The sequence below is a fragment of the Podarcis muralis genome, chromosome 3 (genome assembly GCF_964188315.1).
Source record: "Podarcis muralis chromosome 3, rPodMur119.hap1.1, whole genome shotgun sequence".
In the NCBI taxonomy this organism is placed as follows: domain Eukaryota; kingdom Metazoa; phylum Chordata; class Lepidosauria; order Squamata; family Lacertidae; genus Podarcis; species Podarcis muralis.
The window spans coordinates 92493194-92505393 of NC_135657.1; the positions used below are offsets into that span (position 1 = coordinate 92493194).

At 44.4% G+C, this 12200-nt stretch overlaps 1 protein-coding gene across 2 annotated transcripts in view; it reads right to left on the minus strand.

Moving 5' to 3' along the window:
• Nucleotides 1-12200, minus strand: part of GRHL1 (grainyhead like transcription factor 1) — a 61301-nt gene that overhangs the window by 19865 nt on the left and 29236 nt on the right. The window lies entirely within an intron of this gene.

Here is a 12200-nt window from a genome sequence, read left to right on the forward strand (position 1 = left end):
TCTATCTGGAACCATTAGCTGTTACACATAACTACAGCAGAGCAAGGAATACATGTACAATACAAGAAACCCCAATCAGATCTTTTGCTCAGAAGAAACGTTCTGCAGAATTTTGGTATGTCTTTCCTTTAAAAAAAGGCATATTTATGTATATTTGTTGGAGAGAAGAAAAGGCAACCTGAAATACCTGTTCTGCTGGTTGCCAAATGTTATTTCACTCTGTACCCTCGAGGGGTTTAGAACCACCATTTGAGACCCACAACTTACACACATTAACTGTGGGTTGATATGACATGAACTTAATTTGCTGCACCTCTTGCTGGTTTTCTTCAAAGCAAGGCGAAAATCAAAACGGATCAGCGGTGAATGACTGACCCCTAGTGGAAATAACAATAGCTGCTGCAATTCTAAAAGGCGTTCTCTTCCTAACGATGGGCGATGATAATCATGCTCAAAGCGAGCCACTGAAAACAGTAGACTTAATTCCATCCATTTCAGTGGGTCTACTAAGTAGTAACCCACGAAAAATGCTAGGGAACCCCAAAAGGAGCAGGCCTCCAGTGAGAAATTACGTTGCAGTACTGTTTTTCTAGAAAAAGAGGTGTCAGAGCTCACCATGAACTTCCCCCTTGTTCTCTTAGAATGACAATGGTGCCTCCTGCTGGACAAAAAAGCCCTGTGTCATTTGTCCAAAAGCTAAGTTTTGAGGCACATCCTCAGTTGACCTCATCTCTGTGTTAGAGTGGAAAGAACTCACTTATGACTTGCACCCTACAAAAGCACCAGATAGATTTGACGTCAGGGCTTCCAGAAGGCAAATGTGCCTGCCTGTGGCCTAAGTACATTATCTGAGGTAATTTTCTAGACCAATGGATGGGAACAACAGAGAGAGAGAGCCAGAAGTTTCTCCCTTGTTTCCAGAGGTAGTTCCCACCCCAAATGGATTTCTAACCAGTTATCTTTGACACCTCTAATCAGACCTGATCTACATGCAGGTTTCATTTTAATTAGCAATTGCTATCTATGTAACACCTTTAATGAATGTGACAACTTACTGTCTAATGAGCTCGCTAGCTTTCATGCAAGCTGTTTTTTGAAAAGCTGGTTTTGCTTATCAAAGCTTTTACTCATGCTCAAGAGGAAGTCAAATGTACAGCTAGGTAATATTTCCTTCAACAATGGCTTAGAAATTTTTGCAGCTGGCAGTGACAATGTGCTGACAGTTTTTTTATTTAATTTAAGCAGTAAGATGTCAGCAAACACTAGAACTCAGGGGTCACCCAAGAAAATGAATCAGCTGTAGATTCAGGAGAGACAAATGGAAATCTCTCTTATGTGGGTCAAATTTATGGGTCAGGTGCCTTTCAAAGAAGATTTAGACCTACTTTCTCATGAATTCGGATTACCAGCAGTTACTAACTACAATAGCAAAATAGAACCTCCATCTTGTAAGGCAGTATACCTTAGAATACCAGATGCTGAGGACGAATAGGCTGATGCTTCCATGCCCTGTTTATAGGGGCTTCCTGGACTTATTTGACTAGCTGTCATCTTTGCAACACAAAGGGAGGAGTTGTTTTCTGTACTTGAAACTCTGGACTGAGCCAGCTTGCATGTGTCATAACAGAACACCTTACATCCATGATCTGGAAAAGCACCATCCTTCTGATGAGGAAGTTTTGTGTGTTTAATTAGAACTCTTAACCCAATTACATTCTGTTTCCTGATGTGAGAACAGGGAAGAACTGCTATGGGAAAGCAGCCTAGCTGCTGCGTCTGTTTCCTGAGGTAGTGCTTGAACTGAGGTGGGCTGGAGGCAGATGACTCATTAATGAAATCCACAAGCTTATCGCCAACCTCCCCAAATTTTAGCTCAGTCAGGCTCTCCCTAAAAGCATGAACTAAGGAGACAAGCGCAGAAGGTAAGGAAGGCGCCTAGAGAAAAAAGCAGCTCTCTCTTTTTTAACATCTGTTTGGATTATACAATCCAATGCCGGTCATTAGTGTTGGGCTGGGTGTTCACCAGTATGCGGATGATACCCAGCTCTACCTCTCCTTTAAATCGGTACCAGTGAAGGCAGTGAAGGTCGTGTCTGGAAGTGGTTGGAGGATGGATGGCGCCTAACAGATTGAGGTTGAATCCTGACAAGACAGAATTACTGTTTTTGGGAGATGGGGGCGGGCAGGTGTGGGGGACTCCTTGGTCCTCAATGCACAGCCTGGGAGTCATATTGGACTCACAGTTGTCCATGGAGGTGCAGGTCAATTCTGTGTCCAGGGCAGCTGTCTACCAGCTCCACCCAGTATGTAGCCTGAGACCCTACCTGACCGCAGACTGTCTCTCACCAGAGTGGTGCATGCTTTGGTTATCTCCTGCTTGGACTACTGCAATGCGCTCTACATGGGGCTACCTTTGAAGGTGACCTGGAAACTACAACTAATCCAGAATGCAGCAGCTAGACTGGTGACTAGGGGTGGCCGTCAAGACCATATAACACCGGTCCTGAAAGACCCACATTGGCTCCCAGTACATTTCTGAGCACAATTCAAAGTGTTGGTGTTGACCTTTAAAGCCCTAAATTGCCTCAGCCCAGTATACCTGAAGGAGCGTCTCCAGCCCCATCGCTCAGCCTGGACACTGAGGTCCAGCTCCGAGGGCCTTCTGGCAGTTCCCTCACTGCGAGAAGTGAGGTTACAGGGAACCAGGCAGAGGGCCTTCACAGCAGTGGCACCCTTCCTTCAGATGTCAAGGAGGTAAAGAACTATACAACTTGTAGAAGACATCTGAAGGCAGCCCTGTATGGGGAAGTTTTTAACGTTTGATGCTTTATTATGTTTTATATATTCTGTAAGCCGCCCAGAGTGGCTGGGGAAATCCAGCCAGATGGGCTGGATATCAATAATAAGTTTATTATTATTATGAAGCAAGCCCATTGAAATAACTGGACCTACATTTGTCATTTCAAAGGGTCTAGTCAAAGTACAGCTAACCCTTTTTATGCTTCTTAAGAACCTTCTTATTAAAAGCACCTCATCTCAGCTATCATTTAAGATTGCTGCTTTTCTGCTTCTCCAAAATCTAAAGACAACATTCGGCTGGGATCGTAAGCTGCCAAAATGACATATTGTTCTCTGAATCTGTGTCTTAAAGGAAAAGGAGGGCGAGTGACTGCACTAGATACTTCCCCACCCAAGAACTGCCAGAAGAAAGAAATATACAGCCGCAAAAGTTGTTGGACATCTTCAGCCTGTAGAGCAAGATTCCTCTTCTGACAGCCTTTTTCAGAGGGCACTTCTGCATTCTTGGCTACATTAGAGTTTAGTGTGTGTGTTGTTTTTGAGCAGGATTCTCTATGTAAATTTTAAGGAGGCAGCAGTGACTTACAGATGGGCTTCCATTAGAGCGTGCATCTACATGATTTGAGCCCTTCCAATACAGACATAGCGGAGAAGTACTGGGGTACCTGTTTCGTTGTACACAAAGTGACTCTTACACGAACAAAGAAATGCTCAGTGCACAACGTAGCATTCATATGTGCATATAGAGCATTGTCCTGCACAGAAGGAAGAAACAGAAGTCCCTGCATGTGCAAGGCTTCTCATTCTTAGGTCTCGCAGCATTATTGGCTATCCAAGATACCACCCTCCAGTATTAACACTTCAAAATATACCTCAGCAAACTGTGCATTGCTGCCATGATGTTTATGCATATGCATTTATAGCACAAGTGTGGGCTAAATATAGATTTGCAGTAAATTCAAGCATCCATGTCCAACTAAGATTAAATCTCTAGAGCAACCCTCGACAGGCTATTGGATCTAGTTCACCTAAACCCCAGCCAGAATGGTCAGTAGTCAAAGATGATGGGAATTGCAGTCTAAAAACATCTGGAGAGCCACAAGTTCCCCTTCCCTGATGTAAATACTCTGGAGAAAAAGGTGAAGAATAAAAACTCCAGTAACTCACGCTGACAACATTTTAGCAAGGCAAAAATAGGTACAAAAGGGGGGACCTTCCAGACACACGAACCAAGAAATGGGGATTGTTGTTCCCTGCACACCACGGGGGAAGAACAGCACCTGCCACACAGACCAAATTTAAGTGTAATCAACCATTCATAGTGCTAGATTAGCGTGCCACATATTTGACTATAGATCACAGAATCATAGAGTAGGAAGGGACAACCCCCTGCAAGGCATGAATCTGTTGCCCAACGTGGGGCTCAAACCCACAACCCCAAGATTAAGAGTCTCATGCTCTCTTGCTTGAGCTATCCTAGCTGATTAATGGGTGCATTCCCTTAGAAATGTTTTCTTTCCCCACACCGATGATAAGGCTCAATAGTCTGTAAGTTTGAATGAACTGACAAGACGAGAATAGATTTGTCATCTCATCATGTACGATTTGTATAATTTGCTTAAAATTGTTCTTAACGTGGCATTTTAAATTGTTGTGACCCACCCTGGGCCATTAATTAATTAAATGATAACATTAGGAAAGGTTTGATTTGTAAAATTCACACCACATCATAAGGTAAAGGTAAAGGTACCCCTGCCCGTACGGGCCAGTCTTGACAGACTCTAGGGTTGTGCGCCCATCTCACTTAAAAGGCCGAGGGCCAGCGCTGTCCGGAGACACTTCCGGGTCACGTGGCCAATGTGACAAAGCTGCATCTGGCGAGCCAGCGCAGCACACGGAAATGCCGTTTACCTTCCCGCCAGTAAGCGGTCCCTATTTATCTACTTGCACCCGAGGGTGCTTTCGAACTGCTAGGTTGGCAGGCACTGGGACCAAGCAACGGGAGCGCACCCCGCCGCGGGGATTCGAACCGCCGACCTTTCGATCGGCAAGCCCTAGGCGCTGAGGCTTTTACCCACAGCGCCACCCGCGTCCCTATTACCACATCATAGCGGGGCGCATATTTTACAACTTAGCAAATGCAAGATCGGGTGACTCCGAACCAGGTGGTGCAATCCAACTTGCGGGAAAGGCTGGCAAAAACAAAATGGCAGGCAGGCAGTTTCCAGGTAAGGCAAATGAACCAACCATAGTATGGCTTACAAAGACACAATTGTCCAAAACAAGTGGCAGTTGCAGTGACTGGCAATTAGCTGCCCTAATCATAGAACAATAGATTTGTAGAGTTGGAAGAGATCCCAAGGATAATCTAGTCCAACTCCCTGCAATACAAGACTCTCCACCTGGAGGGCACCAGGTTCTTCATCCTTGCCATAAGTCTAATCTGCCTAGCCTGAGGATTCAGTGATGGTGATGACAGAAGATGCAGTAGAAAGTAGATGTGGTGCTAGAGGACCGCTTCATTGGTTCCCCCAGAGGCCAGCTCCATCAGGCCATTCCTTCCCTTAAGCGTCACCCAGCAGCAACCACACCATTGGCTCTTTGGGGAGACCAGCTCCATCTAGCTCCTCCCCTCCTTGAACTCTTTCCATTCCAGCTGGCAGGGGTGACAACTTGGATAAAATATTTGGGGGGACTCAGGTAAGCCCTGCCTCACATAATCGATCACAAGACGCAGTGCAAGCATACCATTTGAATGGCAATGCCGATCAACTGGAAAGGGGGCATTGCCATTCAAGTGGCAAAGAGACCTCAGCCCCTCAAAAAATTTATGGGGGACAAAGATACCTCAGCCCCTGGGAGCTGGCTCCTATGCCAGCTGGAAATTATACACTGCACCTAAGAATGTTTCCTTTTTCCTCCTCGTTCATTTCTCGCTTGGTTTTTGTGAATTTAAGATTGTAAGCCTGAGTTGGCAAGAGGTGTCTTGATTTTATGAAGCTTATTTGACTATAAAGAATGGAGTAAACGCACTGTGGATAAGCAGCGAAAGTGGTGTTCCTGAAACACTGTGAAGAAGAATCAGATGTTACGCTGCAATCCAAACCACATCCAATCAGAAGCAAGTCCTATTGAATCCAGCGAGGCTTACTGTCAGGTAAGTGGGGTTAAGACTGCAGCTGCAGTCGAAGCAATTAATAATGCAAGGCAGGATTTGAAGCTACAGTCAAAGGAGGGGGGAAAAAGCTGAGGCTGCAATCTTACTCACTCTTACCTGGAATGAGCCCCAGAAACAGAGAACTTAAAGGGGAAGCATGGAGAGGATTGTACTGCTGGTGTCAATGCTACACTCCCTCTCATTACAAATGCCATTAAAGCTTGATTGACTCATCCGCATGCCTCCCATTTAGTTTCATCCTCACCAAACTGGTATCTCAAGACAGGCAAAACCTGTGGCAACACCTTCCTTTAAAGTGCCACATGACTAAAAGCTTCATTAAGAAGGCATCACTGTGGCTACATGCAACACTCACAGCCCAGGAAAATGAGAAATGACCTACTACTCTTATTAACCTAATAAATTAACATCATGCAAAACACAAAAAACACCTGGGGGTCAAATTGCAGGAAGCAGCACACCTTCTTCAGGGAACAAGTTAAACAAAAACATAAAATCCCACAACTAGAACAAAGGGAGCTCATAGATTTCATTTCAGCATAAAGCTACTTTTGTTTGGTATATCTTTGGGAAGTCCTTCGGGGAGAGGGATTCCTTTAAATAGACTTTTACTTCGAGAACAGACCCAAACATCTTCTGGTTGCACACTGAGCAGAATAACAACGGCGTTAGTATTTTATTTACATGGCACTTTAAGGTTTTCAAAGTTCTTCACCACAAATTCTCCTAGTAATCCTTACACCAGGAATCAGGAACTTGTAGGGATGTGGAATACAATTTCCATTATCCCTGACCATTTGTCATGCTTGCTGGGGATCTGATGGAAGTTAAATTCCAACAACATCTGGAGAGAAACAGGTTCCCACCTCTGGAAGGTAGGCCAGCATTATTATCCCATATACAGAATTATTTGGGGGTGGGGCTGAAGCCGAGGGAAAAGAGGCTTGCCGAATGCCACATGACAAAGTTCATAAGCATGGCAAGACTGGAACCAGGGAAGATCCTGTCTCACATCTTGTGGGAAATTGCAGTCAAACATAACTATGCATGAGTGCTAGTTAGTGCATGGAGGGGTTAAGATCATAGAGCTGTGTTCCTAGACACAGCTAGGTCATGCCCCCTCTTCTCCAGTGAGGGAGATTGCAAGAGCCGAGCTTAGAGCACATGTTTGAAGCTATCATTCTGTATTTTCTACCTCAGAGTATTCAGCTTGTGTTCTCCCTGCTGCTGCTTGAATAAATGCATGAAATCTGACCTTTGGAATGTTTTGTAAGTAAAGCATTTTAAACTTACTTAACAGTGTGTGTGGTCTGTTTGTTGCAAGAAGGGTAGAAAGAGGGGAGCACTTTGCAAGCATACTAAATGGGATATGCAAAAGGTTTAACAGACCGCATTCTTAGCACTTCACTGTGCTGCTTGACTTTGTGAGTTTATTAGATTGCAATGCCTGATGCCCCTCCACACACTTTGAATAAAAGTACGATCAGTAGCTGACAGTTGAGTTGCTGTGTCATTGTGCCTTTTGCTGTCTTATCTGCTTGCCCTTTATATTTTTGCCAGAAGCAACTGAAAGGGAGTCTGTGCAAAGTTAGCATGTGCTCTCCTCCCTATACGGTGAGTGGCAATATCCAAACAGATAGCAAGGGCAACAGGAAACAGAGCCCCAGCAGCTCGTTCTCAGACCGAATGGAGGAAAATGAAGAAATGAAGTTTCATTGCACACATGGGGCAGCCAACAAGGAATATGCAAAACCGACTCATAGAAGCCTCCTCCTTGCCTTCAGCCTCTAACTTGGTTCACTGTGGAGGTGGCCTAGAAAGGGGACATCACTGGCTTGCTAAGGGTGAAATAAAAAGGGATTAAGTTTGTGGCTGGTTATGAGCAGGCTCTTCCCTTGCCTGACATTTAGCAGTTGGCATTGATGCTGACACTGCCAGGTTTCCTCTACTGTGAGCCCAAAGGGTGTCATAGGGGAAGAGGAAGGAATCACAATGCTGACTGGCTTCCATGTCTATTTATACCTGGTTTGCCTCAATACAAGCTTTGGACACAGGAAAACACACTCTCATTTCGCCCTACAGTGGTACCTCTGGTTACGTACTTAATTCGTTCTGGAGTTCCGTTCTTAACCTGAAACTGTTCTTAACCTGAAGCACCACTTTAGCTAATGGGGCCTCCCGCTGCTGTTGTGCCGCCGGAGCATGATTTCTGTTCTCATCCTGAAGCAAAGTCTTTACCCGAGGTATTATTTCTGGGTTAGCGGAGTCTGTAACTTGAAGCGTATGTAACCTGAAGCATCTGTATCCCGAGGTACCACTGTAGTTTGCTTATCCTTCCTTGAGCCACCCCAACCTTAATTTCCAACTGATTCACATCATACTTCATCTTTCTGTCCCCAAACTAGTTCCCACACTTTCTGTTTCTTTGGGATGGGGGTGGAAATCATCAGACATTCATGCAGTTCTGAGTAAACTGAAGTTTATCATAATTATATAACCCTGATCTGTACTGCTGGTTCATAAAAAACATTTAATGCAAAAAAGAGTCACCATCAATATCCAAGTGACAATAAACGTAGTAGGGGTTCCGTACAGTACTGCACCACACAAGGCCTTTGTCAAAAAAGAAGAAAGAAAGAAAGAAAGAAAAAGCAAGTCAAATGAACCATGCAATAAAAATTGTTGAAATTGGCTAAGCCTCCTCCCGATAAGATCAGAGCAGTGGGAAAGAATTGCTGCTCTGTCTACAAGTAATCTGATCAAGAACCACCATCAAATACATTCACACAGAAAAGGGGGTGAAAATTAATAAATTAGGAAGCATAGCAATCCAGAATGTATATAGGTCATTTTTGCATCGCAATCATTGTTGATTTTACTAGGTCAGTATAAATAAATAAAAAAAGGGGGGGGAGGGTTAAAAAAAAAAGAACAACAGGATAATGATTTTCTGAAATATGCAACTGCACTTAAGAAGAAAGCCCAAAAGAAAACAGGGAACTAATGAATCTACCCTGTCAGGCCTGCAAGCTGCATGGGAAAACTAAAGTATAGCCATTCCAATACAACAATCCTATATCCACTTACTTGGGGGTAAGTCACACAGAACACAATGAGATTTACTCATGTCTACTGAGTAGAAATGAATATGAATGCACTATAAGATACAGTAGTCCTTGGTCACTCACTTTCCAAACCCTAAATCTGCTTACAAATACTAACCATGTTCAGGAACTGGCAAACATCACCTAGCTACCTGTCCTTACTCCTAGATGTGTATCTATACACCCTCTATTGTCTCCCTCCTTCCCCAGTGGTTTGCAAAAAACCCAGGACATCAATTTAAAATATGCAAATTGAGTAGGTTCAGATAAAACATCTGCACATATGCAACCAACATGCAAAAAAGAATCCAGAAGTTGTGTGATGCATAATTTTGATGTTGCTGGTTCAAAACGTAGCAGCTTCCCTTTCAGAATCTGCCCAGTGACTTGGATGATCTCAAGGTGAGTGACTTGGCCATGATGTGTCAGTTTGCTTGTTGTGGTAGTGTGGAGAATACCACCCACTTTAGCACAAAGACCACGAGGATACACTTGAATGACTGGGTTACTTTGCAAGACGCAGAGATGAAGCAGCATACTGAATGGAGCTATTGTCACCTGCGGAAATGTGCTTCTATGGCTGCCAGTGCTAGTTCGCCAAAGGATTATAGCGTTTTAGATTCTCAGGTTGGTAACCGATACCAACTTCACGAAGTAATGCCATTTTAGGCATCAGGTGCTGAAACACTGCCATTTGGGTTGGAAGGATAAACACGTCAGGGTTACATGGTGAAAGGGGAATATTTATTTTGCAATAAAAGGTTTGGAACAAATTCTACTGCCCATCCCCTAATCACTGCCTCCTCTTGCTTACAAATCCTTCCTTTAAAGAGTCCACTGCCCAATTCAACCGTGAAGGCCCATCCCATTTCCTCCCTTCTGAATGGTTTCCTAGATCACCCAGACTAGCTAGAGCAGGCACCCCCAAACTCGGCCCTCCAGATGTTTTGGGACTACAATTCCCATCATCCCTGACCACTGGCCCTGTTAGCTAGGGATGATGGGAGTTGTAGTCCCAAAACATCTGGAGGGCCGAGTTTGGGGGTGCCTGTGCTAGAGAAAGGACAAATGGCTTCATCTCTCTGATGTGTTGGGGGCGGGCACCAAAATGCGAGACAGCTGGGCCGGACCAAGACCATTTTGTTGCCTAATATGAAGGACAATATGACACCCTCACATTCCACAAGTGGAACAGATTGGCAGCTGAATCTTATTTCCACATTAGGGACAGAAGAGTGTTCTCCTAAGAAGAGGCTGGCTGTCTGGCTTACAAGGCTGTGTTGTACACATTTAAAACACATGACTTTCTCAAAAGAATACTGGGAACTGTAGTTCATTACAAGGTGTTGGGAGTTACAGCTCCGTGAGAGGTAAACCAGAGTTCCCAGGTTTGTTTGGAAGAAGCCGCATCCAATCTGCTTCAAATGTATGGGTGTGTATGAAGCCCACAGCCCTGTCCAATATTTTGCCAATGCTGCACATACACAAACCTCCACGGCCTGAGGCGAGTTTACCTCACGCCGCTTAATGGCAAAGCCAGCCTAGGTTGGGGAGGGGGGACAGGGAATAGAGAGGTTGAGGAGAGGGGTCCCTACAATCTCCACAGAGATGCTCTTAGGTGCCAAAACTCTCCACATTCTTCCGTATGACCCACAATGGATTAATCTAAACTACTACTATCAGAGTCCCATGTGGAGTTCTCTTCGGTCAACATGAGGCTGTTACGATGTCACGGCTGCAAAGGGCCATGGTTAAACCCAGCCCTGGTTTCCACACACACTTGCAGGGAGGGGCAAGAGAGAGGATAAACAGGATGTTATCACATGATGTGACACTTTTCCCTGCATATTCCAAGTGTTTTGCTTGCATTATCTCAATAACCCTTACTACAAGCCCTGTAAAGTAGGCCAGTATCATTACAGTGGTACCTCAGGTTACATACGCTTCAGGTTACACATGCTTCAGGTTACAGACTCCACTAACCCAGAAATAGTACCTCGGGTTAAGACCTTTGCTTCAGGATGAGAACAGAAATCGCGCAGCGGCAACGTAGTAACGGCATGGCAGCAGCACAAGGCCCCATTAGCTAAAGTGGTGCTTCAGGTTAAGAACGGACCTCCGGAACGAATTAAGTACGGAACCAGAGGTACCACTGGATTCTTACATTACAGATGGAAGGGAGGGGAGATGAGGCTCAGATCCCACTGAAGAATTCAAGGGGACACAGAGATTTCAAACGGGGTCTTCCAGGTTATGGCTAAACCATTCCGACACCCTTACTAGAAAAGAACTCCCATTGAACTCAGCACAGCTTATTTCTGAATAACCCTTTTTGCTTTTAAATTGTTGTCAAATCTTTAAATACCTTTTTTTTTGTATGGCTTTTTTTAATGTTGTAAACCGCTTTGATGTGTCAGTCCCCAAAGTTGCATCCCCATATATTGTTTGGCCGGCATGGTCAAAGATGGTGAGGGGATGCAGTCAGCCCAAACCTGTCCTAGATGCTGCCAGCAGAGCCATCAGTAAATATGGAAAATGTAGTCCATGCTATCCAACATCTCTGGATGTTTCTGACCTAGCAGAGCCCCCTCCTTTGACCCTTTCCTGGTCGTTGTCTTCTTCTCTGGCAATCACTCGTAGCAGAATAAGATTGCCTTCCATGAACACAGTCCTAATAGTGTGTCTGTGACTGTGGAGTCAAATTCTGGATCCACACGTCCTTCCACAGTGGGGACATGGGTTTCCGGGCAGGAGCTGATCATGGTGAGGGTTTGCTAAAATTGTCTTCCTCTTAGCTCGTTTCTACCTTTCATCCTGAGTTTGTGCTTCTTCAGAGTTCAAGACACCTTTGGTAAAGGCTATTTTCCAATTGGAACACTTGCAGGTCAGTGTTTCCCGATTTTCCATGCTTATTCTGATTATTATTTTTTAAAGATTAGCCTTGAGAGCATCTTTAAACTTTAAACTGGTACCACTGGCTAAGTTTGCAAAAGGGAAGGGAGCGCATCTGTTCATTGTTTTCATTGGAGCTTCAATTCGAAACAGGCCTCAATTTGCCATTACTTCAGAACTATGTGATAATTATTCTAAAATTATTTCAAATAATTCTAAGACCATGG